The sequence below is a fragment of the Dromiciops gliroides genome, chromosome 6 (genome assembly GCF_019393635.1).
Source record: "Dromiciops gliroides isolate mDroGli1 chromosome 6, mDroGli1.pri, whole genome shotgun sequence".
NCBI lineage: Eukaryota > Metazoa > Chordata > Mammalia > Microbiotheria > Microbiotheriidae > Dromiciops > Dromiciops gliroides.
Window position 1 is genome coordinate 114,255,789 of NC_057866.1, and position 19,423 is coordinate 114,275,211.

A 19,423-nucleotide genomic window follows, 5' to 3' on the forward strand; every position below is an offset into this window, starting at 1 on the left:
ATTTGTACATAGCTCTTGTGGAACAGAATGACAACTTACAACAGGAAAATATTGATTTCATTTTGCCTAAATCTCCGCCTGGTGAAAACAAAAGTCACAAGACCCTTAAAACCGCAGTCATTTGCAGAGTGCCAGAGAAATAAATTTCAGAAAAATTTTTATGACTTTGTGGTTATCAGATATGGGAGAACAATCAAATTGAAGTGTGAGGGTGGGATTGATTGATTCAATCAAGTGATCCCATTGTAGGGGGCTAAAATTCTAGCTATGATGTCTAAAATTTAATGAGTGGTTGCTTTAAATTAGAAGATTTTAGCAAGAGTTTAGACTTTATTAAAAGTGCATTGGGGGGGCAGCTAGATGGCGCAGTGGATAGAGCACCGGCCCTGGATTCAGGAGTACCTGAGTTCAAATCCGGCCTCAGACACTTAACACTTACTAGCTGTGTGACCCTGGGCAAGTCACTTAACCCCAATTGCCTCACTAAAAAAAAAAAAAAAAAAGTGCATTGGGTCTTAGTTACTGAGGGAGGGGAGTGACCATCAATTTATTAATAAATTGACTATTAATTGCACAGGGGGAAAAAAAGTGCATTGGGGCAGTTAGATGGCACAGTGGATAGAGCACCAGGCCTGGATTCAGGAGGACCTGAGTTCAAATCCTGCCTCAGACCTTTGATACTTATTAACTGTGTGACTCTGGGCAAGTCACTTAACTCCAATTGCCTCACACACAAAAAAAAGTACATCAGAAGTTGGTGAGGAGAGAGAGAGGTAAAAATCTAACTATTTCTAACTATCTAATAGACCCCAGCATCTGAGCCTCAAAGCTGAGGTCAGGAACCCAAAAGACCCAATGCTTTGGCCACTTCTCCCCAAAGCCTGCTGAGAAACCAGAAAAAGGGCAGTCTACCTACACACACAGCTCCAAGCTAATTGGCTGGTAACTGATTGACAGGACCCACAAGCAAACATCACTTCCTGACACAGAATTGACCTTTGAAACCCCTGGAAAGGTCACTTCCGGACACTAAAGTTACACACATGGTTTCTAAATCACATGCTTTCTCCTCATGGCCTCAGACACTTAACACTTACTAGCTGTGTGATCCTGGGCAAGTCACTTAACCCCAATTGCCTCACCAAAAAAAAAAAAATCAAGTGGGAATTTTTTGGGAGTTTTATGGAAGCAGCATATGTGAAGGGCAGCAGACAACACAGAAAATGTTTAGAATTTCATCAGTGCATAAAATATGTGTATAATATCAACATATTTAATCTTTTAATAACATAATAATTCAGACTTCTTCTCTGGCACAAAGGGAGAGCCAAAATTTTTTTTTACATGGACCTAACACCCCCCCTCCCCCCACCCCCAACCACATAGGAAGAGATAACTGTTGTATTCTGACAGGTCAAGGACAGTTGACCACATCCCAGGAGTTTTCTCTAACTTTTCAGTCAAATTGTTCATGTGACTAGAACACTGGCTGGGGCTAGAATACTTACTGTGTGACCCTGGACAAATCACTTAAAAAAAAAAGTTGTGAATGGAGCCTTTCAAAAGGTTTCCCCAAGCTTGACACTCTAGTAAAACCCCTAAGGAGGAAGGAGGTGGGACTCAAGCAGAGGAGAAAGATTGGCCACGGCTTAGGTCTCCTTCCCTCCTCCCTTTCCCCTTTGGCAACAAGGGAAACTTGTGAGTTTCTATGGTTCCGGAAGTTCATCTTCCATTAGCATCCCTGAGTTAGCTGACAGCAGTGTCAGCTCTGAGAGCCAAAAACAGATTGTATGCAGATTCATGACTTCACAAAGAGCCCAAAAAGACTCTATCATGCCTATAGGGAACTTCTCTAGTTGCCATATGTGTGTGCTGCCTTAATTTTGAGTCCATTTTCTCTTGGAATTTGTATGTTCTTGTGGGAACATGTGACAAACTTTGAGGGGGAAATGTACCAACTATACATCTTACGGAATACCCCCTTTCTAAAAGCTACTTTAGCTAGCTGCATAAATTGATTCAAGGGATAAGATTGAGAACAGGTGCTTGAGCCAATGACATTAAAGACTTAACCTTGACTCCTCAAGGGTTCTAGAACCCTGAAGGTAAAAAAAGTAGCCTTGCTCTGGGACCTAAGACTCATTGTGAGTGGGATTTTTGGCTAGGTATCATCAGAGCTTATTATGGGCTACTTCAGCAAAACCATTTTACAAGATCAACAAGAGCTAACAACAACAACAACAAAAACACAAAAGATCAATAGGAGCTTAAAGGCCAAGCATGTGGTATATATAGTGGAATCAGGTATCAAGAGATCTGGATTCAAGTCTGAGAACTATGGCTTCCTCAGGTATAAAATGGAATAAGAATATCTGTATAGGATCATTGTACAGTTCAAACGAGAAAAGGCTTCATAACCCCAAATAGAATCGATGTAGCATGGTGTAGCACAGAGGCATCAAACACGTGGCCCACAATACTCCTAAGGGCAGCCAAGTAGATTAAAGTATAATTAATTGGGAAATATTTAACAAAATAAATCAAACTACAATAAAACAGATAACAGGACATTTAAAAACTAAGTCAATAAATATGTGAACCATAGGGATCCTTATGTGCAAAAGTAGTGGCCCATTTCCTTTTTGAGTTTGACACCACTGGCATCACGGGTAGAAAGCTGGCCTTGGATCCAACCTGGGTTTATGTCACACTGGCTGGATGCCTCCTGGGCAAGTCATTCAAATTCTCCGTGCTCTTGGAAATTCTCTAAAACCATTAAGTTGCAGAGAAGATTCCTCAGCAGAGAATTCTCTATGCCAATAAAAGCACAGGTCCAGTCCCTATTCTTCTCCACATATTTTACACACACACACACATACACACACACCCCTGAAGCTTTTACTGGATCCTCTTATCAAATTCCTCCTGGGGTATTTGTGTTTAACCAGAGATTTACAGGATGCTGTGGCCCACTAGATTAAAAACAAAACTCCAGAGTTAGCAGCAGTGGAATTCTCCTAGAAAAACACAATACCATCAATGTCGCTGCAGCTGCAGCTGCAGCTAACAGAGTTGCTTGGTGTGTGGGTGCTAGGGTGTCACCTTCTCACAACCTCTGGAATCATTTTATTTGATCCCTGTCTGAAGATGAGCCTGGGTTTGATCTACTGAACTAAGTGCCCTAGGAGCCAAGAACTCATTGATATGCTATCTAGCTTGTAGCTCTGTTACCTGAACTGTGAAATGGAAAAGATAATAACATTGACCCAGAGACAGGGTAACAAAGGGTAAGTAATTAATGACCACTAAGTGGATGGAAAAAAACACCAAAAAACCAAACAACCATAAGGATGTAAAATTACAATGTTTCATTATTATCACTACACATTTTTTTGTCTAGTTCTGAGGAAGGAGATGTAACCTCAGGATGGGAAATGAAACATTTCCACGGGCCTACATGGACAGGGCACAGAGAAATTAGGTCACTTCCAGGTGCTAATTCTGTAAGGCCATTCATTTTCACCCTGGCTAAGAAACATTCTTTAAAAAAACAAAACCCTTAAGGAAAAGAAAGAGCATTATATAGAATATGTATATTTTAGACTTCCTTACATTTCTTTACTGTGACCTTCAGGGCAGTACTCAAAAACAGCCTTCCAAGATATCTTAGGAAACAGGGAATTGGTTATCTAAAATGTTTGTTGAGCTTTAAGAGTAACTTTTCTTCCCACTCAAACATATGGGACAAGATCTGCTGAGAAAATTCTTAGCAAATAATTCCGTTTTATTTTCAAATCAATCAGATTAAAGAATTTGACAACCTTTAAAATTACTTTTCAGCCAACCTGGTAAATTGTAAACTACCCCAGCCTGAATAAATGGCAGTGATAAGTTCACAGTGATTAGAAAATAGATAAATTACATGATAGAAGAAAAAGAAGCTTGGGAAGAAAAATTTCCCAAGTTGTCCTCCCCCATAACGCCCCCCCCCTTCAGCCCAGGATAACCTAAAGCCCACATCCAGGTGGGAAATAAGGATATTATTCTGTAAGCCACTCTTGGCAATCATCTGTTCCAAAGTTCTTCCCAATATACTTGCATAATTAACCAAGGTTGAGTTTTTGATTAACATACAGTGCTTGAAGGAACTGTGACCCACAGAAACTTGGTGTTTCACTCCCTCCTCCTCTTCCTCCACCCAGTCACGAGTACAAATTTCAAGGGCAATAAAGGTCTTGCCTGTTTGCTTAGGGCAAATGGAAAAGAGGCTGTGTCACAATAAAATTTTGCCCCGTAATGTCCACCAGTCACCTGTCAAAAGACATTTTTACCGTTTGGAGATTTAATTTTGGAAGAGAATAGAACGAAGAAGCAGATATTTCCCAATTGAAAAGTAACTCAATTCTTCTAGTCTTTCAATAAAAGGCATATTATGAAAATGCTGGTTATTTTAAGCAACCTCAAGATCAAAAAAGTTACCAAAGTAGATATCAGGTATGTGGATTAGCGATTTTAAAAACAAAATGTCTTTGGCTTTTTCTTAGTTAGCAGAATATTCTGTTTTCAGGTTCTTCTACAGAGGCATGATTTATCCACAGGAATCATTGAACACTGTGGGGTTTGGCGGGGTGTGGGGGGAAGAAGACACAGACACACTCCCAGGAAGACACTGAGCAAAGATCCCTAGAGGCCTTACTCCTTTGGCAGCTCCATGTTGGGTTTTTTTAACTTTCACTCATAGGCCATTTTAATGTACTATTTTGTCTCCTATTTAACTATCACTTTGTGTTTACAAAGGAGTTTATGACTCTATGTTTTATTTTCTGGGTTTTTCCCAAGCCAAGATTTATGCAGCTCACAATTTCTGCCTTTGTGGATAATCTAGTTACAGGTTATCCAGATTTCCTGCTTCTCTTTTTTCTTCCTTCTTGAATTTTAGCACACCTAGGAAGAAGTGAGTGATGGTACAAAGGAGGAGGAAAAATTCAAACCAGTTAACAATGTGACTTAGGAAAGAAAATTTAAAGCTGGAAAGAACCTTAGAAATCATGTAGGCCCATGACCTTCTTTCCTGCTTATCTTACACAACAGGTCACTGAGGCCAGGAAGCTATGATCTGCCTGAGGTTTAAAAGGTTATAAGTGGCAAAGTTAGGATTCTAACCTAAGTCCTCCTGTTCAAAATCTAGCACTCTCCATATTGGGCAGCAGATTGAGCAACAAGTTTAAGTGGGGACAAGGTCAATACTAATGGTTAAATCAAGTTTTAAAATTTTTTGCTCTAGCTACCTCACAGAGCTGTGGATGAAAATAAATATACATGTATACAAACTCCTTTATATATAAAGAAGTTTATGGTTATTTTCAAAGAAGGAAATTGAGGCACAGGAAGGTTAAAAGACACGTCTCAAGTCAGAGTACATCAGCTGCTTATTAAAGAATAAAAAGATTAACTGTTTGGCTCGCTTATTTGTACTGAGCCAATTCAAGTTGAGAGAATATTTATTGAGGAAGTAGAAATTATCCCATAACTATGTTTCATGCTTGATCAGTTAGGCTAGTAAATTGAATCTATCAAAAAAAAAAATCAGTTCAGGGACAGGGAGGAGGAAGAGGGCAGTAAAAGAGCCAATTTCAAGTCCCACACTAGATTTCCACATTTAGATCTACAAGAAGGCACAATATTAATGAGTAGGCTCTTGGTAAGAGCTTAAATTCTCTAACAGCACGCTCCCCCCACCCATGTAATCAGCTAGCACTGATATCCATGAAATAGTTATCAAAATATTTTAAAAACACACACAACCCAAGTTCATGGACCTTAAGTTAAGAACCCTTGCCTACCAAGTCAAGTAAGATCAAATCAAACATTTGTTAAGCACCTACTATGTGTGAGATACTCTGCTAAGCAGTGAAGATCCAAGAAAGGCAAAAAGTGTCTGTTGTCAAGGGGCCCACAATCCAATGGGGGAAATAGCATGCAACCAAGTATGTACAAACAAGATAGTTCGAGATTAAACACAGAGGGAAGGGGGCCAGCATTAAGAGGGACCCAGAAAGCATTCCTGCAAATGGTATTTTAGTTGAACCTTGAAGGAAACCAGGAAGTTGGGAGGAGGAAGAGAATGATAGCCAGTGAAAATGCACAGTCAGGAGTTGGAGTGCCTGGTTGGAGGAACTGCTGGAGGCCAGAGCCACAGGAGTTCAGAGTTCATGAAGAGGAGTAAGGAGTAGAGATGACTGGAAAGGGAGCCTATTAAAAGCTAAATGGTGGATTATACATTTGATCCATGAAGAACTCAAACATTTATGAGGCTCAGGAACAAAGTACTAAGTTAGGTAGGTGCTAGGTGATAGATAAGACACACTCTTAACATATACAAAATAACCAAAAGAATATTCATTAAATGATAAGCCCACAAGAGTGTTAGCAAGTACTTTATGAAATATGAGAAAGGGAAAAGTCCTAAATGACACGTGGAAAATCAGGGTAGACTTCCTGGAGAGGGTGGGATTTAACTTGGCCTTTAAAGAATGGGTGATAATTAAACAGACTGGGGTGGGGACTCCAGTATGCCAAGGATAAAGTACAAATACATAAATGCAGAAACCTTAAGGGAAAGAGAGAGGAGGAATATGGTTTCAGTTTAGCACAGATAACATTGAGGAGCTAAAGAGACCAAATTCTTGTATCTTCCTTCCAGGATTGTACTAAACTGATTCTGAACACACACAATGCAATCACTGCCCACAGTTTACAATATAATAAGAGAAATAAAGCTTGTACACGAACAACAATCATAAAAAATAAAACACAATACATGTATTTAATAGAAAGGAAATTTTATAATACTTATGAGGAGGGGGAGCTCAAGAAGAGGAATTTGGCCAAAGCACAGCTGCCCCACTATTGACAAGTAGAAGAATGGAGCTAGGAAAAGATTCCCTCAATCATTTTTTTTGTTTGTTTTGGTTTTTTGTTGGTTTTTGCTGGGCAATGAGGGTTAAGTGACTTGCCCAGGGTCACACAGCTAATAAGTGTCAAGTGTCTGAGGCCGGATTTGAACTCAGGTACTCCTGAATCCAGGGCCAGTGCTTTATCCACTAGGCCACTTAGCTGCCCCCTCCCTCAATCATTTATATTGCCTGAACATGAAAGGAGGCATTAGCCATATACATGGATTGGATGTACTGAGGATATCCTTATCTGGAAAAAATACATATATAATTAATTTTCTATTTCATATTAGTATAATTAGAAAAATCGAATAAGTGTCAGTTAAATTGAATAGCTAATAATGAATTGTAACCAAACAACATCTGAAAAAAGTCTGTTGTCATGCAATATGTAGTGCTCCACACCCATGATTCTCCACCTCTTCAAAGAAGAGAAAGAAGTATCTTTTTCTATTTCTCCTTTAGGTCCACTGTTTTTGTTTATAATGGCGCAACTCAACACACAATAGATAAAAATTTTCAAGTGGTAACCAGGTGGTACAGTAGATAGAAACTGGACTTTGGAGTTCAAAATCAGTATCAGATACTTATTAGCTATATGACCTTGGTCAAATCACTTAACCTCTATTTATACCTCAATTTCCTCAACAGTAAAATGGAGATAAATAAGAGCACCTACTGCCCAGGGTTGATGTAAAGTTCTCACCATCACTCAGGTTGTAAGTAAAATAACTGAATCTGAACCCTAATCTATAACAGTTTCCATTGTACCACACTGGCTCTAGTGATGCTTTCTATTTAAGTGAAGTTCGGGCAGGGAAATAGAGAAAGGAAAAAGTTCGTGGAAGGATAAATTATTAGAAAACTTCCCATTTCCAGAAAACCGTCACTCTTAAAAATAATTTAGCTAGTGGTAAATGTACATTAACCTACTGGACAAAACTGGCTAAGGATATAAACATTTTTATTGCAGAAATCAAAATTTAAAAATACTTTACTTCGTGTCACCCCTCAACCTATTCTAAAGAACACCACATTTTCCCCCAGACTCACTGAAAAGCTGCCCTCTCGTGGATTTAACATGTATATTCTGAGTAAAAGCAGTCAATTGTCAGATTATTTGTGTAACAATCTACTTACTACCTACACATGTTTTCAAAGACGATGAACTTGACTGGAGATTTGCAGCTCTCTTCTGTCTAGGTTTTCTTTGCTTTGTATTACCATCTGGTTTAAGAGAGGCTACAGGCAGAATCGTAAGTGAAGGAGAAAAGGTGTTCACTAATAAAATAAACAAGACTCAACCCTATCAATCCAGAGATATTTTTATCCCGTTTCTAACTTTTTGTGCTTTTTTAAATGGACTCCCTGTTCCCTCATAATATAAAGCAATGACAGGCACAGCCTCAAATTCTAAATGCTTCTTATGACCATTTTCAACATTCATAAGAAAAACAAGGGTTTAAATGCATGATGAAGTGTTGGAGGAATAGAAAATAGGACAGAATTTCCACCAGACATGTGGAAGAAACATATATGCATGAATAAAGACATCCATCTTGTTGTTCAGTCATTCAGCCATGTCTGACTCCTTGATACCCTGTGGACCATAACAGGTCAATACTGTCTGTCCATGGAGTTTTCTTGGTAAAGATAGTGGAGTCGTTTGCCATTTCCTTCTCCAGCGGATTAAGGCAAACAGAGGTTAAGTGACTTGCCCAAGGTCACCTAGCTATTAAGTATATGAGATTTGAATTCAAGTCTCAGATCAATCAATCTACAAACATATATTCAGCACCCACAATGCTAGCCATAATGCTAATAATAATTAATAATTCTGAAGATTCAAAGACAAAAATCCAGCAGTCCCTGCACTCAAGGAGTTTACATTCTATCAAAGGGAAATAACATGTATAGATTTAAGAGGAAGGGTGGTGATGGGGTTTACTTGTGCTCATGCAAGTGCATTAGGCTCATTGATGCAGTGTAAACAAGTTCTCAATAAATGAGAAGAAACATAAGGATATTCAACATAGATACAAAGTAAATTCAGCAGGGGTGGGGGGGGGAGAACAACTGGGGAGTGGGACCCTAGCAGCTAGGGAGGTGTTCTTAACTTCTTTTGTGCCATCAATTCCCTTTGGCAATTCTGGTGAAATCTACAGATGCCTTCTCAGAATCCTGTTTTTTTAATCAGTAAAATAAAACAGAGTGTTACAAAAGAAACCAATTATACTGAAATCCAGTTATGCAAGCACAGACCACAGGTAAAGAACCAACTAATGAGCTGGGGGTAACAGGAAAGGCAGATGGAACATGTGGCAATTGAAATGAAATGTGGCAGGAAGTCAGAGTGCAGGAGGCAGAGCTGAAGAGGGAGGGATGGGAGATGACCATCACAGACCAATTTGGGTGGTACCCAGAATAGGAAAGAGAGTAATATTAATAAGGCTGGAATGGAACTGTGGGCTAAAGCCAGATCACAGATTACAATTTAAATGGAAGGCTTGGTTTGTATTTTGTCCAAAAGGTAACTGGCCACCATAAAAGTGTCTCCTCCCCCCCACCCCCACCCCGCTTCGAAGAGGGGAATACCTTGACAAAATAAGTATAGGAAGAAAGTCTTTTTGGCAGGTACATGAAGGATGGGTTATAGAAGGAAATGTTGGGGGGGTTCACATGCAACCTGGAATGGAGGGGCGCTAGTTCACCCAAAGAATTGGAGGTTCATCATGAATCTTGAAAAATAAAGAGATTTATTAGGAGAGAGAAAAACATGGGCAGGAGACAGAATCACTCTGGTGACTGGGTAAAAGAAGACCTGGTCTTTTTGTATGTTTACTGTGAGGAAATGGGGATTGGTCTCCTCTCAATTACAATCCTCCAGACCTGTTTGAGGAAAAAGGTCTCCTTCTCCGGAACCTCCCCCCCCCTCCCCCACCTCCAGCAAACAAAATCACATGGTTCAGGGAAACCCTGAGCTGGTCACAATTAGGTCCACTCCTGAGCTGTGTCCATATAAGAATTGTCCCTGTATCATCTCCCCCATTGGCTAAGAAATACTGCGTTTCAATTAGCTAGTTTTTGCTCATAGATTGTAACCCTTGAGTAATCGGACCAATGATGAAAAGGGGGAGGGTCCATTTGCATTAGGGAGTAGGGGATGAAAGGGGCCTGCAAGCCTCCATTTTTTGGTCACCCACCAGCTGCACATGGGGTGGCCCATTCTCGTGAGAATGACAATAAATGAGCCTTTGACACCACTCACCACTGCTGAGTTCCAGAAAATCATTGTAGGAGTCATTTCCCTCACATTTACAAACAAAAGCTGTACACAAAGCAACTGGGAGAGGCAAGACAACTGGAAGGGAAACAGCTGGGAAGGAGTACACCCATCCACATCCCTTTATAATCTTTGGTCCTTGCAGATCAGTATCTTGGTGCTGGGTCACAAGGTATTTTTGAGGAGGGAGGCAGAGCTGCTTTTCCCTTAGGAAAGTTTAATGATTCCTTGGGGGCTGGGGACCCTCGTCCCACAACACAGAGAATGCAAGTCCTGAGACTTGTACCTTGGAGAAATCACTTAACTATTCTAGGATTAAGTTTCTTTTCCATTCAAGTAAAAGGATTTAACTAGATCGGCAGTTCTGAAACTTTTTCTTGCCATAGCACCCCTTTACACTCTTAAATTTTACCATGGACCCCAAACAGCTTCTGTTTATGTGGATTATATCTATCAATATTTCTCACATTAGGAATTTAAATTGAGGATGAAGAAAATAGTTTTGACTTCAAGGATGACCTGAAAGATATGGGGGGTTGGGGGGAGCCTGCTGAGATCCACACTATGAAAACAAATAATCTTTAAGATCCTTCCCACCTCTAAAGATTTGTGAATCTGCATCATGAAAGGGAGTGGCCACAACAGGGTTCTCCACAATGAGTAAATTAGGAGACACTCCCTCCCATTTTGCTGTCCAAAAATGCCAGTAACAAAAAAAGGCTGAGAATACAAAGATGAAAAAAATACATGGTCTCTAACCTTCAGGTGCTTGTAATCTCGTGTCCGGGATAAATAGGATATTAGGAAGATGGTGATTAAGAGTAAAAGAGAGTTGAGGGGGTGCCCATCAATTGGGGAATGGCTGGACAAATTGTGGTATATGAATACAATGGAATACTATTGTGCTGTAAGAAATGATGAGCAGGAGGAGTTCAGAGGAACCTGGAGGGTCTTGCGTGGGCTGATGATGAGTGAGATGAGCAGAACCAGAATAACATTGTACACAGTATCATCAACATTGAGTGTTGATCTACTATGATGGACTATATTCTTCTCACCAATGCAATGGCACAGAAGAGTTCCAGGGAACTCATGATGGAAGAGGATCTCCAAATCCAAGAAAAAAAAAAAAAAGAACTGCGGAGTATAGATGCTGAATGAACCCTACTATTTCTTTTGTTTTTGGTGCTGTTGTTTTTTTCTATTTTGAGGTTTTTCATCAGTGCTCTGATTTTTTCTCTTATAACATGACTAATGCAGAAATAGGATTAATGTTATTATGTGTGTGTGTATATATATACATATATACATATATAAATATATATAAAATAACCTATATCAGATTACCTGCTGTCTAGGGGAGGGGGAAGGGAGGGAAGGGAGAAAAATCTGAAATTGTAAAGCTTGTATAAACAAAAGATGAGAACTATTTTTACATGTAACAGAAAAAAAATAAAATACTTTATTAATTAAAAAAAAAGAAAATGCTACTATTAACAAACCAAATTCTAAGTACTTTGTTTCCTATAACTCTACTACATGTGTAAATTTGCTTGACTTCCAATGTATGAGCATAAATTAGATGGGGAAATAAAGAAAAATAATACACCAAACAAAAAAACCAATAAAAATGACTGTTGGATATGTGCAGATGACCATATATCTTGGATTGTCTGCAATAGATCTGATTTCAATAAAATATACTTTGAAAAAAGAAAAAAAAAGAGCCAAAGAGAGGGGCAGCTAGGTAGCGCAGTGGATAGAACACCTGGCCTGGAGTCAGGAGTACCTGAGTTCAAATCCAGCCTCAGACACTTAACACTTGCTAGCTGTGTGACCCTGAGCGAGTCACTTAACCCCAATTGCAGTTCACTTAAAAAAAAGAGAGAAAGAGAAACCCAGAAAAAGAAAATCTTCTGTCCCTTCAATTTTTTTGTTCCTTTTTCTCAGTCTCCCTAGACCCTAGCTTCTTAAACCATGGGTCATATGGGGTCATGTTACTGAATGTGGGGGGATTGCAAAAAATTAGGCAACCGATATACCCTGGCAAAATGGGTAGTGAGTGGAAAAAGTTTAAGAAGCCCTGCCCTAGACTATATGACACAAACTTCAATCTCTCTAAAAGTCAGGTCATATATGATATATGTCCATATATAAATTTAACCTAGTAGACATCTAGACTGGAAATGATCTGCACATCAGAGATGAATCAAATCAAAACAAATTCTAGTAAAGTCACTTACAAAGTCTGAAGATAGCATAGGTCAGGTTGGAGTTCAGTATACCAAGTGGAAATTTAAAGTATGAAAAAGCTTACTACTCAAAGATAAATGACTGAATTTCCTCCTTGGGGATAAGTTGTGTTTCTCCAGATCCCAGTTAAAATGCAAGTATATTACTAGGGAGTAGTGAATTAATTATGAATTAATTAACTCATGAATTAATTAGCATCCAAGAATAGATAAATTTATCAGATTAGCTAGCCTCAGAGAATAAACATGGCCCTGGGGCAATAAAATTCAGAACAAGTAAATTTTGGACTGGGAGAAGTACTGAACCTTAGGGGAGCAGACCCCAGGAGGGTAAGGGGTAGGGAGAGAGGTAGATCTGGGCCAGGTAGCCCTATTATAAATGACTTCACCCTAAAAAAAATGGACAAAACCCCATAAAAGGTAGAGTTGGTACCCAAGGTAAGCCCTGCTCATCCTAGCTTTGCCAAGAGGATGAGAGGTAAAATAAAATTCACTATGTTTTTGTTACAGTAGTAAATGCTGAGACTCTTCCCTTAAAAGTGAAGTTAGGGAAAAAAAATAAACCACCCAACAACAATTCACCTGACCCTGTTTAGAAAGGATTCCTTTTTGGTAGGGATTATTCAAAGAATTATTCACTGCTAGTTCCCACTTTAACTAGCTTCTTGAGAAGCCCAAAGAGGCCAAACCTCTCAAGAGGTCACATGAGCTTGTTTAAAAACATGCTTACATAACCTTATTTGTTTATTTCTTTCCAGGCTTTTGCTCCTAATAGACCAGACCACATTAGAGCTCAAGGGCCAACGTGAAATGAGATTCATGTGAATGAACAGCTCTTCTGCCCTATGCCCTCACCCATGACTACTGGCTCTAACTAGAGTTGACCAAAGGATCATGAATCAGTGCTCGACTAGAGCGGACCTCCCTAGGCTTATTCCAGTTCAGACTCACAACTGAATCCAATTGAATCTACTCTGCAAGGTCCTTGAGGGAGAAGGAATATAAAATATTGGATAAACAAACATTTGTTTTGACTCAGTTCCTTATTGAAATACCAATAAAAAAAATCAAGGCAGTTTTGTTAAGGATCTGCAACTCAGACTTTCTCTGTATATGCCTTCTGAGAATTATGGCATGGGGTCTTGATAGAGTAGGGTCAGTGTTTTTTTTAGGAAGATGAAACTAAATATGGAAAACTGGCTGCTGTCCACAGCAGAGAACATTTCGAAAATTATGCTTCTGTTTTCACTTTAATTTCCTATGTCAAGCTTCTATCTTATGGTTGCCATGTTATTCAAATAAAACCTAAATAAGAGAGGATGTTGGTGTTTTCTTCAAGTATTTGGGACATTGTCTTATGGAAGAGAAGAGGGACATTTGTTTTGCTTGACCCCAGAGGGCAGAACTAGAACAGTGCATAGCTCAAAAAACTTTTTTGAAGAGTTTTGCATTTCACAGGGAACCAATAGTTAGTACTACTGTGAACAAAATGATCTCTCTCTACAGTGAATTCCTATAGCAATTATTTTGAGGATAATTTCATTGTCTAAATCATCAACCTATGTTTTGTCTCCCCAAATAGATACTATGCCTCTTGACGCCCAAATACTATGTTTTACAGCCCCTTACTCGTAGTACACAATCACTAGATATTTGTTTTGGTTTGCCAGGCAATGAGGGTTAAGTGACTTACCCAGGGTCACACAGCCGGTATGTGTCTTAAGCTAGATTTTAACTCAGGAAGATGAGTCTTCCTGATTCCAAGCCTAGTGCTCTAATTCACTGCACCACCCGGGTGCTCCATTCATGTGTCATATTTTCCTATTTTAAAATGTAAGCACCTTGGGGCAGCTAGGTGGTGCAGTGGATAAAGCACCAGCCCTGGATTCAGGAGTACCTGAGTTCAAATCCAGCCTCAGACACTTAACACTTACTACCTGTGTGACCCTGGGCAAGTCACTTAACCCCAATTGCCTCACCAAAAAAATAAATAAATAAAATAAAAATGTAAGCACCTTGATGAAAAAGGGTTATCTTGCTTTTGTATTTCTGCCCCAACTTTAGCTCTATACCTGGCCCATAGTGTGTAAATGCTTAAGAAATACATTTGTGGGGGGAAGCTAGGTGGTCTGGTGGATAAAGCACCAGGCCTAGATTCAGGAGGAACTGAATTCAAATCCAGCCTCAGACACTTGACACTTTCTAGCTGTGTGACCCTGGGCAAGTCACTTAACCCTCATTTCCCTGACCCCCCCCCCAAAAAAAAAGAAAAGAAAGAAATACATTTGTACTGATTAATCTGCATTGGCAAAATTCCTTATATACTGATGAAATTGAAGGCCACTCCCTCCCCCAAAAAATGCAGTTTAAAATATGCAAAATGAAGAAATTTCGTATTTGTATCAAATACACTACAACTTCATTATAATGTGTTTCTTTATCATACAGATTCAGATATAATAATTAGTGACAAACACAATCTGCTAAGAACTGGCTATTCTCCATTCCCAGGTCAATGAATTGCCCTAGCTTCTGATCATGGTGTAGATCTCCGAACCTCTATGTATTTTTGCTTGCTATGTAAAACAACTTACCTTGTGAAACTGTTGAGAATCTTACTCTTCCCAAGTACAATTTCATACTTCTTTCTGTTCTGTTACCCCATATAAACCCTGTCCCCAGTTTCCATCTTTGGGTATTACTAGCAATCTGCTTTGTGATACTTCTAATTATAACTCCTCTACCCCGATTTAAGACCTTAATTCCATTATATTAATTGTTTCACTAATTTTCAGGTTGACAATAGCAAACACACTGAGGGCAGAAACTAGCTCTAATTTTTTTTTTTGGAGGGGCAATGAGGGTTAAGTGACTTGCCCAGGGTCACACAGCTAGTTAATTTTCAAGTGTCTGAGGCCAAATTTGAACTCAGGTACTCTCCTGAATTCAGGACCATGCTTTATCCACTGTACCACCTAGAAACTACCTCTAATTAATCTGCATTTCTTACACTATACTAGCACAGTGACCTACATTGCAAACAACATTTAATATTTACATAGTTTGCAAAACACTTTACAAATATTATCTCATTTGGTCCTAACAACAATCCTGGGAGATTGATGCTATTATATATGTATACACATACATACATACATATGATATTATAGATGAGCAAACTGAAACAAATAGAGATTAAATGACTTGTCTAGAGTCTCATAGCTAATAAAGTCAGGTTTTGAACTCAAGTCTTCCTAACTCCAGGTCTAAGGTTATATCTACCTATACCTTGTTGCCACAAAAATTTGTCATCAATGAATCCTTTGGAAATAAAACAAATGGTTCATATTATGTCCCTCGAAACAGAACTATAAAGAGGAAAAGCATGAAATAAGCTATTTTTTAATGTGGCTGTTAATTCTATGCCTTACCTGTCATCATAGAGGAATTCTATCATTATCAGGCATAATTTATTGCTACTCTCCATGCTTGAAACGATAAGAGTTTGAATACTCTATTCGAGGTAACAGCATTTAAGAACTCCCCAAATTCTGGCTGCTATATTGGCTAATGGAAAACACTGTTAATTTGTAAAAGGGATTTCTCTCAATTTTAAGGATTGCTTATGTTAGAGCCTCTGAACATTGGTATTGGGAAATCGGTTTAATTAATGGCTGGCACCACATTAGGAGCACCCAGGAACACTGGGTTTTGACTTCCAGTTCATTTAAATCCACATAATATGAATCATTTAGAATGGGTTTCTGTATTAGAATATGACACTTCTCTGGACAGATTAAATGTTTCAAAGATCAGGCTCTGATTTTTTGCTAAAAAAATCCAGATTGCAGAATGAGGTCAGATAATGCAAACTAAAGGCGAATGTTTGGGGTTTTATTTAAACATGGAAAAAGATGGGGAGCAGCTAGGTGGCGCAGTGGATAAAGCACTGGCCCTGGATTCAGGAGGACCTGAGTTCAAACCCGGCCTCAGACATTTGACACTTACTAGCTGTGTGACCCTGGGCAAGTCACTTAACCCTCATTGCCCCCCCAAAAAACCAAACAAACATGGAAAAAGATAACAATTAGGATGAGGGGGAAAATCAAGCCAACACTGGCCACCTTGCAGTCCTAGAAATAAGTGGCTCCATCTCTTGACTCTGGGCATCTTCTCTGGCTGACTTCTGTGTCTGGAATAGACTCCCTGCACATCTCCACCTCCTGGCTTCCCTAGTTTTCTTCAAGCCCAACTAAAATCCCAGGACACCTTTCCCAATTCCTCTGAATTCTAGTGCATTCTGTGTGGAAATAATTTTCTATTTAGCCTATACATAAATTGTTGGTACATATGTGTTTGCTTACTGTCTCCCCCATTAGACTGTGAGCTCCTTGAGGTCAGGGACTGTCTTATGTGGCTCTTTGTATTCCCAGTGTTTGCTTAGTGCTGTACCTGGAGAATACATAGTAGGCACTTCACAAAAAGTTTTATTAACTGACTCAGCACTTATTAAGGTCCTCCTGTGTGCCAGGCACTTTGCTATATACACTGTGAATACAAAAGAAGGCAAAAATCAGTTTTAGTTCTCAAGAAGTTCATGGTCTAATGAAAGATTGAGGTTTTTAAAACAAACAAACAAAAAACCTTGAAATACAAGTTCTGACTACAGAATGCAAGTTGATTGTGGGTAAAAAAAACAGTCCTGTCAAGAAACTGGCACTGGATTCAGGAGGACCTGAGTTCAAATCCAGCCTCAGACATTTGACACTTACTAGCCGTGTGACCCTGGGCAAGTTACTTAACCCTCATTGCCTCACCCCCAAAAAACCCAAAACCAAAACTAAAAAACAACAACAAAAACCTATCAAATACAAGTTCTGATGCTACCTAAAAATGATGGCTAATCCTATTTCAAAGCAATTCTTGATTCAGCAAAGTAGTTTTTTTTATACCTGATAATTTTATTCAATATTAGTCCTTTATATCTTATATTATTCCTTTATTATTTAAATGTTCAATAGTACTTGATTTTATAATTCTTGTGTGAAGCAGAAAAAAATTAATAAATCCCACCATAGTCCTACTTGACTTTTAATGTATAACCTAATTAAAAAAAAGGCAATTCAGCATTCCTTCCAATCAGTGCCCATAATAAGTCGGGGCTTTTTTGTTAACTTATTTTAAAAATGAATCATCCCTTCCTCTCCCACTTCCCTCTTTGATCAGAGCTATTACAATATTCTCTTGGCTGTTTTTCCCAATTCAAATCTTCCACTAATCCATTTGCCCCACAGAGACAGGTCACTCCCCCTTTAAAAAATCTCCAGTAGCTCCCTATTGCTTCTAGGATAAAATACAGAATTACCTGTATTTTATCTGTACCTGCTCTTCCAAGTCTGGCTTTTTATAATCCAGACAAATTGGTCTTCTTGGCTTTTCCTCATTCATGACATTCTAACTCTCCATTTCCATGCCTTTTTTTTTTTTTGGCTGGGCAATGGGGGTTAAGTGACTTGCCCAGGGTCACACAGCTAGTAAATGTCAAGTGTCTGAGGCCAGATTTGAACTCAGGTATTCCTGAATCCAGGGCCGGTGCTTTATCCACTGTGCCACCTAGCTGCCCCCCCCCCTTTTTTTTTTCATTTCCATGCCTCTTTATAGATTGTACCTCATACCTGGTTGGGCAGCTAAGTGGCACAATGGAAAGAGTGTTGAGCCTGAAGTCAGGAAGACTTGGTCATGGAGAGTTGGACTCCATCGATGAACATGTAAAAGGAATTTACTGGGAGCTTCCAAGGCAAAGGTAGTGATGGAAGTGTCGTTTTAGCACGTTCCTTTCTGTAGTATATGCAGATAGCAGAGTGAACTGGTGGTGATGTTTTTGCAGTATTACCTCAAAGAGCAAGGGGACTGGGTCTACACCCTAAAGAAAACAGATCCTGCAGGACAACAGACCTGTTCAGCTTATCCAGCCAGATTCTCCCCAGATGACAAGTACTCAAGACATCGTATAACCACCAAAAGAGATTTGAAGTTCTCATGACCCAACAAGCACAATTGGTCCTCTGAGTTACCAACAAAGCAAGCATGGCAAACACACCAAGGACTCTGGCCCAAGAACCTTTTCCTATATCCAGGAGACCTCGTTCAGGAAGAGCTCAAATCTTTGATTCTCTTAATCCATTCTCACAACTTTGAAATGACACCATGTCCATAACCCCCAAGCTGTGGAAGGGATAACTGTCCAAGATACAGAGTAGAGAGACAATCTTCTGAGAGGAAGAGACTAGCCATACAGTCTTCCCAAAGCCCCTTATGGGCAGTGATTAATGGGTGGGTTTTTTGTTTATTTCTTTATCTCTGGGGCTTAGCACAGAGATTGAACCATAGTAGGAGGTTCATCATGACTAACTTAGAAAATTATGTAAATTAATAAATAGGTCTGTGAATAACTAAAAATGTAACTATTATTCAGATATTACCCATTTCTTGAATATATATCCAGAACCCCTTATAGAGTCTACTCAACCTCAAGGTTGAAAACAGGATTATTCTATTAAAAGTGTTGTCAAGGATAGAGCACTGGCCCTGGAGTCAGGAGTACCTGAGTTCAAATCCAGTCTCAGACACTTAACACTAGCTGTGTGACTCTGGGCAAATCACTTAACCCCAATTGCCTCAATAAAAAAAAAAAAAAGTGTTGTTAAAACAAAACCCAACTGCCGCGTTTTCAAAATCATCAAGAATTTCTCAACATTGCCAGGGTTCCTGGGAATCCAAAGTTTCACTTGCATAACTTAAAGAATCTCAACTGGATCTTTGGAACTCAGGGAGAATATCTACAATGCTTTATCTGGTCCCAAATAGACATTTAAGGTTGCCCAGGCATGGAAATCCTGAGTTATGATTGTCTCAAATACCTCAAAGCTGTA

General features: G+C 39.2%; 1 protein-coding gene and 1 pseudogene across 2 annotated transcripts in view; one reads left to right on the plus strand and one right to left on the minus strand.

The window, feature by feature from the left end:
- The window catches only part of RBM47 (RNA binding motif protein 47), a 168,221-nt gene that overhangs the window by 95,470 nt on the left and 53,328 nt on the right, over window positions 1-19,423 (minus strand). The gene's annotated exons all lie outside the window — the stretch shown is intronic.
- LOC122731265 lies at window positions 18,367-18,560 on the plus strand (annotated as a pseudogene).